The 16,016-nt window shown below is 36.7% G+C and overlaps 1 protein-coding gene across 16 annotated transcripts in view; it reads right to left on the reverse strand.

Moving 5' to 3' along the window:
- Positions 1-16,016, reverse strand: part of PHF21A (PHD finger protein 21A) — a 180,840-nt gene that overhangs the window by 68,140 nt on the left and 96,684 nt on the right. The gene's annotated exons all lie outside the window — the stretch shown is intronic.

A 16,016-nucleotide genomic window follows, 5' to 3' on the forward strand; every position in this document is an offset into this window, starting at 1 on the left:
TGAATTTTACTATGGATAAATGCTATATCCTGCCAGGACCGGACAGCTTTCCACTGAACTGTCTCTTCAAGACTAAGGGACTCATCACCCAAAGATCTGATTGTAAAATAGAGTTAAATGCCTCCTGAAAAGACAATCTCTCCCTCTCTCTCATTCACTATACACATATATATCCACATACACTCAAATTTTATCCCCCTTCTTTCTTATGTTTACCCCTAAGAAGAAAGAAACATAGGCAAGTAGATAAGCTGAAGTGTTATGCAACAAGGTTTCCTTTTTCCTTTTACAACGGTATCTCTGAATATGGAATATAGGATTATCCAGGTAAATTTTAACACATGCCTGTCAACACCAATAAGCACAAATACAGTAGTCCCCCCTTATCTGTGGTTTTACTTTCTGCAGTTTCAGTTACCTGCAGTCAATTACAGTCCAAAAACACACGTTGCACGTCCCTAATACAAAAATCTGAAATCCAAAATGCTAGGAAAACCGAAACTCTCTGAGTGCCAACATGATGCTGTAACTGGAAAATTCTACACTTGATCTCATGTGATGGGATGCAGTCAAAACACAGTTAAATCTTTTTATCACACATAAAATTAATTAAAATATTATTTAAAATTGCCTTTAGGCTATATGCATAAGGTGTACATGAAACATAAATGAATTTCATTTTTTGGACTTGGGTCCCCTCCCCAACATATTTTATTATGTATATGCAAATATTCCAAAATCTAAAAAACACTTCTGGTCCCAAGCATTATAGATAAGGGATACTGACTGTATTACATACAGTAAGATATTCTGAGAGACAGATCATATTCACCAAACTTTTATTACAGTGTATTGTTATAATTGTTCTATTATTACCTGTTAATCCCTTACTATGCCTAATTTATAAAAAACTTTATCATAGGTATGTATATATATGAAGAAAACATAGTATATATACGGTTCGGTACACTCTGTGGATTCAGACATCCATGGGGGTTCTTAAACTGTATCCCCCGTGTTTGTTTGTTTGTTTGTTTTTTTTGAGACAGAGTCTCACTCTGTTGCCCAGGCTAGAGTGTCGTAGCATCAGCCTAGCTCACAGCAACCTCAAACTCCTGGGCTCAAGCAATCCTCCTGCCTCAGCCTCTCGAGTAGCTGGGACTACAGGCATGTGCCATCATGCCTGGCTAATTTTTTCTCTATATATTTTTAGTTGTCCACATAATTTCTTTCTATTTTTTTTAGTAGCGACGGGGGTCTCGCTCCTGCTCAGGCTGGTCTCGAACTCCTGCGTTCAAACGACCCTCCTGCCTCGGCCTCCCAGAGTGCTAGGATTACAGGCATGAGCCACTGCACCCGGCCTGTATCCCCCTTGGACAAGGGGGGACTACTGTATGTGCATAAGATGTGATTAGACTTAAGTTCGTAAGTCACCAAAAAAATTGGTCACAGTGGAGTTATGCCTTGCATATACTAAATAATCTTAGGCAGTTGCTTTATTTTGGTTGAAGCTTTCTAAGATTATAAGAGAAAGCAAAATCCTCATTTGCAATATTAATTTGATTAATGGGCACCAAATGTTTAGACCTTCCTGTTCTGACTTAAAGCAGGTTACTCTGACTCAAAGCAGGTTACTCTGACTCTATTGGCAAAAGCCCCTAACTATTCTCAGCTTTTTATTACTTACCAGTAAATGAAACTATCAACAATATTTCTACTAAGAAATCTGAACTGCCTTACACTGGAACAGTTAAATAAACATTAAGGGAACTATCAGCACCAACTCCTCTTACTCCTCATGAGCAGATGAATAAAAGAATACTATTTGTAGTGCAATTAAGTCTCTATGGCTCAAGATGGATCATCCCATCAATTCTGAAACATCTACTCTAGCTGTATGAATCCAATCATAAAGAGAAAACACTTCTAATGAAATGTGAAAACACTTTTTTACATCTAAAATATATTCATCATTTTTTTAAAAAAATTCAATTTCAGAACTCTTAAGAACAGCAAGGAAATAAAACATATAAGTAAAATGCCTTAATTATTTGGAGCTTACAAATGCCTGTGGAAAAGCACAATTTTAAGGCTTTGATAATGGACTGGTCTAATATAAAATGGTCTTTGTAGATAATATAATTCAAATTCAGACAAGAGAGAATGAAAGAATTGGGATGTTCTTTTTTATTTTACATTTATGACTAAAGAACCAGAATAACCTACAAGTGGATCACTGTTGACCTAGTTCCTATAAATAAGAATCAAATGATTTTAAAATTATATCTGTTATAAGCTACATGCTTTAAGGAATGTCTGCTTCCCACTTTCATTTGATTTTCAATGTTTCCAGAAGCCCGAAGAAGAATTAGGATGCAATAAACTATGAGAAAACAGTAAGTTCATAATCTTTCAGTTGGATATACAATTAGGGAAAGGCTAAGTCAAAGGCAGAATTAATAAGCACCTAGCAAAATACTGTAACTTATTATAGTTTTTAATTTGGATAAATCTGCCCTTACCTGTCTGATCTTCCTAAACTTTCTGAATAACCTCCACAAATCACTCCATATAAATAGCAAGGAATCTAAAAGTGTGCTGCCATACATACCCTCTAAAGATACTTGAAAATCAGTTCAACTACATAGGCAGCTGTCTGCCTAAGCTGGAGGATGAAGTTATCACTTAATGAATTAACGCCATCTAGTGGGATCAGTGAGATTTCAGCTGAATCTAGTTTTTACAGGTTACTACAATCTATTCAGTTGGTCAAATGTCTTATTTTAAAACACACACTTATGTTAGTGAACTATCCTGAATACCTATTAGAATGTGATAAACTTGCCTACAATAAAAATGGCACAAAAATATTTTAAGACCAGCAATCCTCATTTAGAAGGACATATTTCTATTCTTTCCTTCAAAGGCACAAAAAAAATATTAATCAATAGTTACTAACAATATGCATTTTCAAAGATCTCAGAAAAATGAAAGTCGAAGTCGAAAAACAACAGTCAATAAAATTTAAAAATAACAATAACAATAGCTATTATTTATTTAAGCGCCTAGCATATACCACAAACTTCACAAAGTTTTATCTTTAAAGCTAGCCTGCAAGGTCCTTTTACAGATGATTTCCTGTTACAAAAACACTTAATTACAGAGTGTCTAATCAAAAAAGTGACTATCAACACTAGTTCACTGCATACCTACCATGTGCCCAAAAACATACAAAGTGATGGTGAGTTTCTAAGAGATAAAAAGGGACCTGGCTTTTCAAGGATTCCAGGCAACTCTGAAGTCAGGAATCTGTGGCACTTCACAGAAGATACTTCTATCTATCTTTTGTCAGTTTTTCTGTTAACTGTATTCACATTAAAAATAAACTGCTAGGCCGGGCGCGGTGGCTCACGCCTGTAATCCTAGCACTCTGGGAGGCCGAGGCGGGTGGATCGCTCAAGGTCAGGAGTTCGAGACCAGCCTGAGCGAGACCCCGTCTCTACTAAAAATAGAAAGAAATTATCTGGCCAACTAAAAATATATATAGAAAAAATTAGCCGGGCATGGTGGCGCATGCCTGTAGTCCCAGCTACTGGGGAGGCTGAGGCAGTAGGATCGCTTAAGCCCAGGAGTTTGAGGTTGCTGTGAGCTAGGCTGACGCCACGGCACTCTAGCCAGGGCAACAAAGTGAGACTCTGACTCAAAAAAAAAAAAAAAAAAAAAAAACTGCTAGCATGAATATTAAATCCATCATGATTTCAATTTAGTTATATTAATTTAAACCAAAAATTGATGAGGAAGAAGTGAGAAGTATACCCTTCATATAACCTAACAATGGACACACTCTTTCTCCAATTTCCATGAATATTATTCATTTTTTAACATTTTCAAGTCTTAGGATAATGGGCTTCTCCATCTTACTCCTCAGTAGAATGTCAGAGCCTTTAATGTAAGGTACAGGATGTATGCTATTATGTTATTTACATTCCTAACAGCATATCTGCTTCCACTTTTTCTCTTTGTACTTCTTGGGATTACCACGCTCCAGGTAAAAACAAAAAGAAACTAAAGTAAAATGTGTTCATTGTTTTCTACTAGCTGACTGGTAGGTGGAAATTAACACAGACTGAAGTTCAGACAAGTAACTTGCAAACTAGTCCATTTTCTACCTGGGAATGTTAACTTTTCAGCACCTTCCCCTACATTGTATATTTGTTTACTCATATACTCATACCCATCCAGGCCACCATGTAAAATATTAGACTAATATATAAAGTTCAGATGATAATTCAGTAAAATCTTGCAACATTTGTGGGATCTTCAATTGAAATTCTCCTGTGTTTGTGTCCTTACTGAAGAAAATATAGTGCAGAGTTCCAGATTGTGAAGCATATCTGGGCCACTATGGGCCACATATGGCCTGGGTTCTGAAAAGATCAGCTAAATTTAATCAAAACTCTTCTCTTACTTTTCTGAAGGACTCAGGAAATGGGTGGCATACATCCGTCTTGACCCAGATTTGCTTCACTAGAGAAGTGCCAATGGCCTGAAAGCTACTCCATGGGTCAAGGGTAGAAGAAGGGAAAAGAGCCTATTTTGATTGGCTGGGTTGACTGTCAAATCTATGAGTTTATCTAGCAAAAGAAGAGAAACAGCAAGACATGGTGGAAATGGGACTGGGTTTGGAGTATGAAATACTGGTGTTATGGAAAAGTCACACTTCTCTAAATTCAGTATATTTATTTGCAAAATGAAAAGGAAAATAAGAATAATAATATAGTGTATGTTATATACCTCACATAAATAAATCTGAATAATATAATTTGTTAGATCTGAGTAAATAAATGTGAATGCAAATGCAAAATGCTATGCTCAACCTAATAATCTCACCTAACCTATCCGCTCTCATTCCACTGCTGATCTAACCAACATTCACCCTCCATCTTAATCAGATCCTTCAATCAGGTTGGACTCTTCCCTGGTCTGAGAATTCAACAAATTGGTTCACATTTTTAAGCTTTGGTTAATGATGTTAGCTGGTCCTGCAGTACCTTCTGTTTTTTCACTCAACTCTTTATCCATCTACCCTTGAGGATTCTAATTAATACCATCTCCTCTATAAAACTTTTCTTGACTCTATCTGCCTAGATAGATCTGTGAAACACCATTACACCAAGTGCCAGAACCATAGAATTTACATCTGAACATATAACAGCAGCTGCAAACACTTATTATAGTACTTACTATATGGCAGGCACAGTCCTAAGCACATTAACTCTGTATTACATAATTTAATCTTCAAAGCAATCCTATGAAATAGACACGACAGTATCCCATTTTACTGATGGAGAAACTGAAGCACAGAAAAGTAACTTTCCAACATTCTAAAAGTAGTAAATGGCAGAGCTAGAGCAGGATTCTACCTTGGGCAGTCTGGCTACAGAGCTTGAGTTAGAATACCACTATGCAGTAGAAATAAGTTCGTTAAGTGTTTTATGTGTACTGTTTTTTGTCTTCTGACCCAGAATGTATGATCCCTGGGAATTATGGTCATTTCATCTAGTACGACTCTTTCATCATCTTGCGTTTTTCTGGCTTACACAGTTAGGTGCTCAGTATTTCCTCAAAAATAGAGAGATGGCCCATCAGTCACTTTATAGCGCTTTCATTAAATAAGTATCCTAATTTATTAAGCTTCTAACAAGAGATTATCCTGCTTCTATCCCAGAATCAAAAACTTTTGGAAAATCTGAGGAACATTTAGTCACTTAACAATATTATTACACTGAAATAAACAGGAGAAAACTATGACAAGTTTGACAATCAGTTGCAGGAATAATCTTTTAAAGACAAAAACTAAAGCTCTCTCCAGATTTACAGCCATGAATCAGTTTCTTGAGCATTTCTATGGAAAATTAATAATGAAGATTTAATAATTCAATGATTAAGTTGCCTGTGATGAGGGCCAGTACAAGATATACAACTATTTTTAAAATGTCAGCATTCTGTAAATATAACTGATATTACAGTTTACAAAGCCTTTTTTTTTAAACACTTTTTTTTTTTTTTTTTTTTTTGAGATAGAGTCTTGCTCTGTTGGCCCAGCTAGAGTGCAGTGGCGTCATTATAGCTCACTGCAACCTCAAGCTCCTGGGCTCAAGCAATCCTCCTGCCTCAGCCTCCCAGAGTGCTAGGATTACAGGCCTGAGCCATGGCACCCAGCTTAAATACATTGTTATTTGTACCTCACACAACAATCTTGTGAAGATATTTATTTTACAGAAAAATTAAGTGAGCTCAAAGAGATTTAGTGACTTGTGCATAATTATACAGGTAAGTGGTAAAACCAGGACCCAAATCTTTGTTTCCTGATTCTGATGCCGACATTCCTTTCTGTTTTACAGTACTGTTGGGAATCGTGGTGTGGACAACTCAAAATTAAATTATATCTGGCTTTGGGGTATGTTTTTTTGGGTCTCATCTTTTGGTAATTCATAATAGTGCAAGTCAACAACCACCACAAAATAAAAATAAAAAGTCTTGGCTGTGGAAGAAATTGTGGATTTCCTAAGCTAGCGTGCAAAGCCTTGGCCCAAAGAAGTTAGAGAAGAACAAGAAATCAAAATAAATGTATGCACCACATGTACTCACCATCAAATTGGTATTAACTGATCAGCATATAAGTGCATATATAGTAACAACATTCATTGGGTGTTAGGCAGATGGGAGATGGGAGGAGGGGATGGTTATATACACACCTGACGGGTGCAGTGCACACCATCTGGGGGATGGACATGCTTGAAGCTCTGACTTGGGTAGGACAAGGGCAATATACGTAACTTAAACATTTGTACCCCCATAATATGCTGAAATTAAGAAAAAGTAAATAAATAAATAAATGTATGTCTGTGCCTCTCTTTTCCCTTTATTTTGGAAATTCACTGTCCCTCTTCCGTAACTCTCCACCCCTACTGAGAAGACTGGGGATAATGATGATTAGTTATTTATAAGGCTGAATCACTGGGAGCACTGGAGCAATTAAAGTAACCAGACAGTGAACGGTTTATCACTGACTCCTTCTCTCCAACAATTATGTACTAATAAATAAGAATGCTCAAGTCTCCTCTGTATAACAAACTGTCTCTCTCTCTCTCTCTTTCTCTCACACACATACACACTTTTCTCTCTTTCAATAAAGTAATCAGTAGAGTGCCTGAAAGAAAACTTTTTAAAGGAGCTACTGGGCTCTTTGATCTTCCCACTAGATTACAAGCTCCTTGAGGGCAAAAGATAAGTATTTTACCTGGTAACTTCACTTTTTAGCCTGGCTAGTGGTAGGGTGCTTCTAAGTGTTCCATGAATCAATTGTTGAAATAAGAAGATTAGTGATTTTAGCCAGGCATGGTGGCACATGCCTGCAGTCCCAGCTACTTGGGAGGCTGAAGCAGGAGGATCCCTTGAGCCCAGGAGTTTCAGGTTGCTGTGAGCTAGCCTGACTCCGCGGCCCTCTAGCCCTGGAGGGGCTCTGTCTCAAAAAAAAAAAAAAAAAAAAGGAAGATTGGTGATTTCTAAGATACTTTCTGGGTCTAGAAGTCTAGAATTTCAAGATGTCTCCCACTAGGTACTAAGCACTGCTTTTCATTTCTAAATTCATAAAAGAGCCGGGCGCGGTGGCTCACGCCTGTAATCCTAGCTCTGGGAGGCCGAGGCGGGTGGATCACTCGAGGTCAGGAGTTCGAGACCAGCCTGAGCAAGAGTGAGACCCCGTCTCTACTAAAAAAATAGAAAGAAATTATCTGGCCAACTAAAATATATATAAACAAAAAATTAGCCGGGCATGGTGGCGCATGCCTGTAGTCCCAGCTACTAGGGAGGCTGAGGCAGTAGGATCGCTTGAGCCCAGGAGTCTGAGGTTGCTGTGAGCTAGGCTGATGCCACGGCACTCACTCTAGCCTGGGCAACAGAGCGAGACTCTGTTTCAAAAAAAAAAAAAACAAAAACAAAAAAAAAAAAATAAATTCATAAAAGAGTTTTGGCTGAAATCAAAACTTTTCTTTTCTGACTCCTACAGAATAGAGATGCTGTTTAAAGCGATGTATTTAGCTAACACAATTTCCCTAAAGCAAAAAAAAAAAAAAAGGTGGATGCCCATGAGTTTGGCAAAGGGGAGTTTAAGAGGAGTTTTTATTTATTGATTGACTGCAAAGATGAAGGAATCACTCTTAACTCTTGCCTTTTTATTCTGTATATGCAACACAACAAAAAAGAAAGACTAAAAGCTTCTTTAATATAACATTAATTTTAAAACTTTATGCACAAAATTTAGAAGCATACTTTAGGTCCTTCGCTCTGTCTAGACTTCCAGATGACTATCAGCTAGAGTCAGTCTCACTACTTCCTGTCCATCCCAAGATCCATGGTAAACCATTTCTACTACGCTCTCCATCACACTAGACCCCTTTTCCTTTTGACCTTCACAACCCCTCCTCCTGAGCTGTTCACTACTACTGGAAACAATCCTTTAACCAGGCCACAGGCTCTGCCTAAAGTTCACACCACCTTTACCCTCACCTTGTAGTCACTCTCCTGTGATCATCTATCAATTCCCCTCAGGAGCTATTCAAATCTTTGTCTTTCTTGAACTCTTTGTGCAGCTGCACAACTGACCCTCTGCTCTCCTGTCACTATTTTCTTGATTCTCTTTCCCTCGGCCCTGAAAGCTCTTTCTTAGACCCTTTTATATTCCGATGCTTTTCTTTCCCTCTCTATATTCATCCCCTAGGTAACTATGTTCAATCTCAATGCAGCATTGTCTCCTTCACAAACAGTGGAAGACCATATAACTTGGATAGAATTCTGGCCCTCATGACTAGCTCAAGAAGATAACTCACTTCAGTCTCCTCCCTTTACTAACCTCTTAAATGGAGACAAAAGCATCTACCTAAAAGGGCTGCTGTGAAAATTAAATGAGGTAACATATATAAAGAACCTAGCACAGTGCCTAGAACACAGCAGAGGTCTATAAATCTGTATCTCCAGTGCTGGCCTCTCCTGCAACCCCACATCCACATTTCTAATTGTATGATAAACATTTCTATCTTAATGTCCCACCAACAACTCAAATTTGGCCTGCTCAAAACCAAACTTATCTTCGTCTTCCCCTTTTGCAGTTTGCTATCTTAATGACACCCTAACTGCTCAAGTTTGGAATCTTAGGCATGTTCACTTCATCATCCCCCCTCATTCTTTAAATCTAATTAGTCTTTGCACTGTCCTGTACTTCTGTCCCACTGCTGTAGTTCAGGCCCCATATGAGGAAAATTTATAGTAGGGCCCCCTTATCCTTGAGGGACACATTCCAAGCCCCTCAGTGGATACCTGAAACCACAGATAGTACTGAACCCTATATAAACTATGTTTTTTCCTATACATTCATACCTATGATAAAGTTTAATTTATAAATTAGGCACAGTAAGAGATTAACTATAATTCAAAAATAAAATAGAATTATAACAATATATTATAATAAAGTGAGTTGAATGATGTAGGCATTGTGACATAAATGGCAAGTTCCAGAAATAAACCAGCCATAAGTTTTTACACTGCACACCTTTCCTCTGAGTAGCTGATGAAATCTCCCACTGTCCCACCCCTTCCGGCCCAGAATGCCGTCTTAGTAGCCATCTCAGTTATCAGATCGACTGTGGCAGTATCACAGTGCTTGTGTTCAAGTAATCTTTATTTTACTTAATAATGGCCCCAAAGCAAAAGAGTAGTGATGTAATATTTTTGAACCGTGGTTGACTCTGGATAACTGAAACCTTGGAAAGTGCAACCACAGATAAAGGGGGGACTACTATGTAACATCTTCCTAACTGGTATCTTGCCATCTAAAGCAGATACAGCCATGCTCAGGGATACATCCTGAGAAATGTGTCATTAGGAGATTTTGTGGTTGTGTGAATGTCACGGAGTGTACTTACACAAACCTAAACAATCCAGCCTACTACACACCTAGGCTATATGATATAGCCTATTGCTCCCAGGCTATAAACCTGTATAACATGTTATTGTATTGAATATTGTAGGACAGTGGTCCCCAACCTATGGTGAGTTGTGTAATTATTATATATTACAATGTAATAAAAATAAAGTACACAAAAATTGTAATACACTTGAATCATCCTGAACCATCTCCCTCTCCCTGCTCTGTGGAAAAATTGTCTTCCAGGAAAAACGGTCCCTGGTGCCAAAAAGCATGGGGAACACTGCTGTAGGCAACTGTGTGTCTTTAACCTCCATACCTTGTCCCATTGGAAGGTCTTCAGGGACAATAATATGCACGGAGCTGTCTTCTCCTATGATAAGAATGCCTTCTTCTGAAATACCTCCTGAAGGACATGCCTGAGGTTGTTTTACAGTTCATTTTTTTTATATAAGTAGAAGGAGTACACTCTAAAATAACAACAAAAAGTAAATACATAAACCTGTAACATAATCATTTATTATCAAGTATTATGTATTATACATAATTATATGTGCTAAATTTTTATACTACTAGCAGTGAAGTAGGTCTGTTGACATCAGCATCACCACAAGCACGTCAGTAATGTGTTGCTCTATGATCTTATTGATAGTTACTAGGCAATAGAAATTATTCTGCTCTATTATAACCTTATGGGACCACCCTTGTATAACTAGTCTGTTCTTGACTGAAACATCATTATGCAGCGCATGACTGTAGATCCCTTTGCTGACAGAACAATCTTTCTCAAAAAGTGATATCACTGTGTCATTTCTCTGCTTAAAATTTCCCAGTGTCTTCTTCCTAAAACTCCTAGGTAAGGCATTTAAAGCCCCTAACAATCGTATTTCACCTCCCATTATATCCATTCCTTCAACCACTCTGAATTATCTGCTATTTCTAGAACACAAAATGCTTTCTTCTGCCTCTGTACCTTTGCTTAAATTATTCCCTCCCTCCCATTTCAACATCTCTTCTACCTTCTAAACCTTACCTATTCTTGAAGACCTAGATCAAACACCATTCTTACACAAACCCTTCCCTAATCCCCTACTCAGAATTAATATTTCCCTTCTCTATATTCACAGATCACCCTGCCTATAGCTCTACAATGGCATGTAACATAATCTATTTTATACAGCAATTTATAGTTTATATGTTTGTCTCCTCTACTATGCTGCCAGTACCTTGAGAACAAGGGAGATTAGGTCTTATTCATTTTTGTAGTCTATCACCTGGAACTTAGTAGCCCTCGTAGATGTTTGTTAAACTGAACTGAATCATTACATGATTCTATCATCTAGAATGCAGACCTAAAGCACTTAAATTAGCTAAACAGACACTACCTCAACAAATAATCAAAATGAACATCAACAATAATGGGGCAAATCAACATGATGTGCCCTGATGTAATGAAGGCACAGTTTAGTATTCTTACTAAAAAATGTTTAACCTGGATTTAATCATAAGGAAACAACCCAATAAATAAAAACTACAAGCCATTCAACATTGTAACTGGTCTGGACTCTTCAAAAATGTCAACAAACGAACCAACTCCGAAACAATGACAGAAAACTCTTATAAAGATCCAAGAGAAATGGCAATCAAATGCAATGAGTGATCCTTGATTGGATCTGGGATTAAAATAAAAAGCTTTCTAAAGAACATAATGGTATAATGGTGACCTGCCAGGGAAATGTGAATATTAGATTAGCGTTACCCAAAAGTATAGCTCACAGAGTCATGCTGGTCTGTAAACTACGATCTGTGGTGAAGTAAGTATAAATATTGAGAATAAACATTCAGAAACATTTACAGAACTTTGACAAAGTAATTTTATGTCTGTTAAATCTAATACTATTTAGGTCATTAAATATGAAATATGCGATTTTGAATTGAAAGGTTTATTATATCTCAAACAAGAAGCAGTATAATTAATCAAAGTATGTGCCTAAACTATCAACACAGTTTTGCCATCTTAATGGTAGCTTGCTTATACCAACAATGAAGAAGCCTGGACAACGAGCAGTGATGAAATCACAAAAGGAGTTTTCCATAGCTTGTTAAGGACTGAATATTTTTCCTTACAAGAAGTGGTCCGGGGCCTGGAAGAAGTGGTAGTCAGTTGGTGCAACATCTGGTGAATACGGTGGATGACAGAGAGTTTCCAAGTCCAGCAGCACTGTTTGTGCGACATGTTATTAAGCGTTGTCTTGCAAGAGGATTGGCCTGTCTCTATTTACCAGTCTTAACAGCTTAATTGCAAGCATCCTCATCATCTTGTCCAATTGGATGCAGTAGATATCGACTGTAATCGACTGACCAGGTTTCATGAAGCTGTAGCGGATAATACCAGTGCTGGACCACCGAACAGACACCATTGCTTTTTTTGATGAATAGATGAATATTCAGTTTTGGACTGTTTTAGCACTTCATCTTTACCCAATCATTGTGCCAAACGCTTGCGATTGACAAGAATAATCCATTTTTCATCACACATAACTATATGGTATAGAAATGGTTCGCCTTTATGTCGTGACAGCAAAGAAAGGCAAGCTTCGAGATGATTTCTCTTCTGATACTTGTTTAATTTATGCAGTACCCATCTATCCAGCTTTTTCACCTTGCCAATTTGTTTCAAATGGTCCCATATTGTTGGAATAGTAATGTCAAACCTTGCTGCTAATTCACACGTAGGTTGAGATGGATTGGCTTCTACTATAGCTTTCAGCTCATCATTATCCACCTTGGTCTCAGGTCACCCACATGGCTCATTCTCAAGATTAAAATCACCAGAAATGAACTTCTCAAACCATTGACATATGTGCGTTCATTAGCCACATCCTCTCCAAACACTTCATTGATATTTCCAGCTCTCTGCACTGCAGGTTCCATGACGGAACTCATACTTGAAAATAACATGAATTTTTGACTTACCCATGGTTTCAAAAAAATTGCTCTAAAAAAAGAAATTTGAAAGGTAATCACAAGCCAAAATGCGCATTTGAAAGAATGAGGATGTACCTTCACCAAAGAAAAAGAAAAGAAAAAAAAACACAAAAAACCCACAAGAAGTGTCAAAGTGAAATGTCAGAGAACTAAGAGTACTAAGTGAACTGTCAAACTTAGTACTTAAGGAAATTGGACATTCCATACTTAATAATCTAATAAAACAACTGGGCTTATACTTTGTATACGTGCTTTTAAAATTTTTTTTATTTTTCTAGTAATTCATTTTATTCTGTTTTACAAAAGGGTCAGTCAGCAATTGATTGGAAATTTTAAAAATCTTTTACCACAGATAATCTGAGAAGTAATCTATTAGAGAACAGTATCATATGAATTTTAAACTGCCTGACTGTGACACTTATACTATGGTTATGTTGGAGAAAAACTCTTTTAAGTTTTTAGGGGTGAAGTATCACAATACCTACAAAAATCACCAAAAATGAAATTAAATAAATATGTATACTAGAGAGAAAAATTAAGGAGTCTTGGAAGTCCATAAAATGTACACATGTCAACTTTTAAAGAGTATATCTGCTATCTTCTCATAGTCTAGAACATTTAAAAATGAGACTTTTTTAGCACTCAGAATGACTACAAAAGTAGGAGATATTAAAGCATATTAAAAGCTAACAACATTGTAAACCACTCTTTGCAAACAATACTTGGATGTGCTTTCTTCTTGCTCCAGTATGTGGACTAATGACATCCTGTCTCTTGGTGGTGGTACACCATGAAGCTACTTGGTAAGCTGAAATTCCTGCTAAGGAAGAACTCTATATAAATAACACTTCAGGATTTGTCCATAAAGAAACAAAACAAAAACAAAAATAAAAACTGGGAAAGAGATCATTATCCTTAGTATAATATTTTCCTTCTAATTTCTATTATACATAATTAGCAAAGATTACCCAAATCAAAATGCAAATGGTTTTGTCCCTGAAAACTGCTCATTATAAATGTGTAGACCGATCAGAAAAACTAATCTTTCCCTTAAAAATAAGTCAGGGTTCAACAGAAAAGATTGTCCAATAGCAAAGTATGATGTAATCAGTTGCCCAAATTGCATATTATTGTACTTTGCTTTTCCAATTTTGTAATCTCAATTGGTACCCCAAAAGAAAATTTATTATTAATATTTTGGTTAAATTCATTACTTTAACTAGCTATAGGAGTGTTAAAAATGTGTCCTATGCTTCAAAAGCACCAAAATGTACCTCCCCAGAATGCCCTAATGACCTGTTACTTGGGCATCCTGAAAGTCTGAGCTGAAGCTCTACACTATCCTCAGTAGAATGTACAGCGGAGTATTACCATTTAACCTCTGGTGCATTTGGCCAGTTGGGCAAACCTGTAGGGGAAAAATAAAAGAACCTCCTAAAACTCAAAGAAAATTATCTGAGGACTTCATCTCTTATCTATTCAGAGAAAATAGCTATCCTGAAATAGCCATCTGTGCATAATTTAATTTATATGTCCATTCAAATGCCTTTTAAATCCCACTAACCTATTTGACTCAATTTCTTATGGAAGGGAGTCCATACAATTACAAGCATGTGTGTCACATGACTTGGCAAAAGACAATTGGCAAATAGGAACTAAATCCTGATATGGACGCCTATTTTTTTTTTTAAAGTCAAGAAAACTGAGACAGCAATTGATGGTTGTAGAAAAAATGATGATGCTGTACCAAGAATGACTGTAGGTAGGAGCAGATGGTGATAACTCACTTAATGGCAGTGCTTACTGCATACCATGACACGCTCTCACAGATGCACATCACCAATTTCTAAAATAACATCTCGGAGTAATGTAACCCAGTGCAAGACTTTTTATGACAAAATCAATGTATCATACTGTAAGCAGCAAGAACACACAAATCATGTAAGAAGCTAAAATTGTGTTTAAAGAGAAACTCATTTGGTCAAAATAAGGCAAGAAAAAGAAAGGAGGAATAAATTAAGTCTTTCCCATTCTGGAAGCCTAATGTACCTCGTGTTTGTTTGTTTGTTTGTTTAATTTGGAGGTTTTGAAACTCATAGACTCCATTTTTAAACTTTTTTGGATGTTAATTTCTCAGTTATTGGTTTTGCTTTATCTTCTCTGAAGAGGAAAAGAAGGAACTGCTTTTTAATGCTTTCCAGGAGAGACAGGGGAAAAGAATGTCACTTTTTAACTTGGCAGTAATGGTACTTTTTGATGAGCTTGGGATCTGAGTTTCAAATAAAGTCACATAAAAATTAAGTATCACACATCAAATGAATCGTCTTAATTTTTTCTATTTGAGAACTAGACTAATCAGAAGTTAACTTTTATTCATAAGCATGCATGCCATGCCAAAAAATAAGATGGACTTTTATAAACTAAGTAGGAATGAACCAGGACTGCAGAGCACTTGGCCAATCTAAGCAAAGTATGCTGAAAGTACAGATCAGAAGAATTTAATTAAAGATACTCTATTATACTCCTGAATAAATTCTGGAGTTGATATTATGGAGTATACCATGTTTTTTCTGATGTCATAAATTGTATTCTTTCTATCTGTAACAATTTTTTTCAAGACCCAAACACTTTACTTTTGTATTAAGCTAACAAATTAGACTACATTCCAACCTTAGCAATGAAATTTAGCCCCATTAGTCTCTGATTAGATTTCACTGGCTCTTTAGTTTTAGTATTTCTGCTTGAGAGTTAAACAGCAGCTCTGCTTTAGAAATAACACAACATTGAAATATAGAAATGAAACATGTTACATCTGTGAGTTACATCTCCTAGGCAGAAAAGGAACCGGTAATCATAAGGAGGAGGAAAGCCAGTGTGCTTGACTTACAGGGTTTCTAATAATCTTAAGCACCATGTCATCGTATCTCAATATATGTTCCTTTAAGCGCATTTCACTACTCTCTACATTTTAACTCCTTTTTTCCAGCTATCATGAAGAGACTTCTTGACCTAAAAGATAGGAACTTAGGCCAGCTATAAAGAC

The sequence above is a fragment of the Lemur catta genome, chromosome 7 (genome assembly GCF_020740605.2).
Source record: "Lemur catta isolate mLemCat1 chromosome 7, mLemCat1.pri, whole genome shotgun sequence".
Taxonomy (NCBI): Eukaryota; Metazoa; Chordata; class Mammalia; order Primates; family Lemuridae; genus Lemur; species Lemur catta.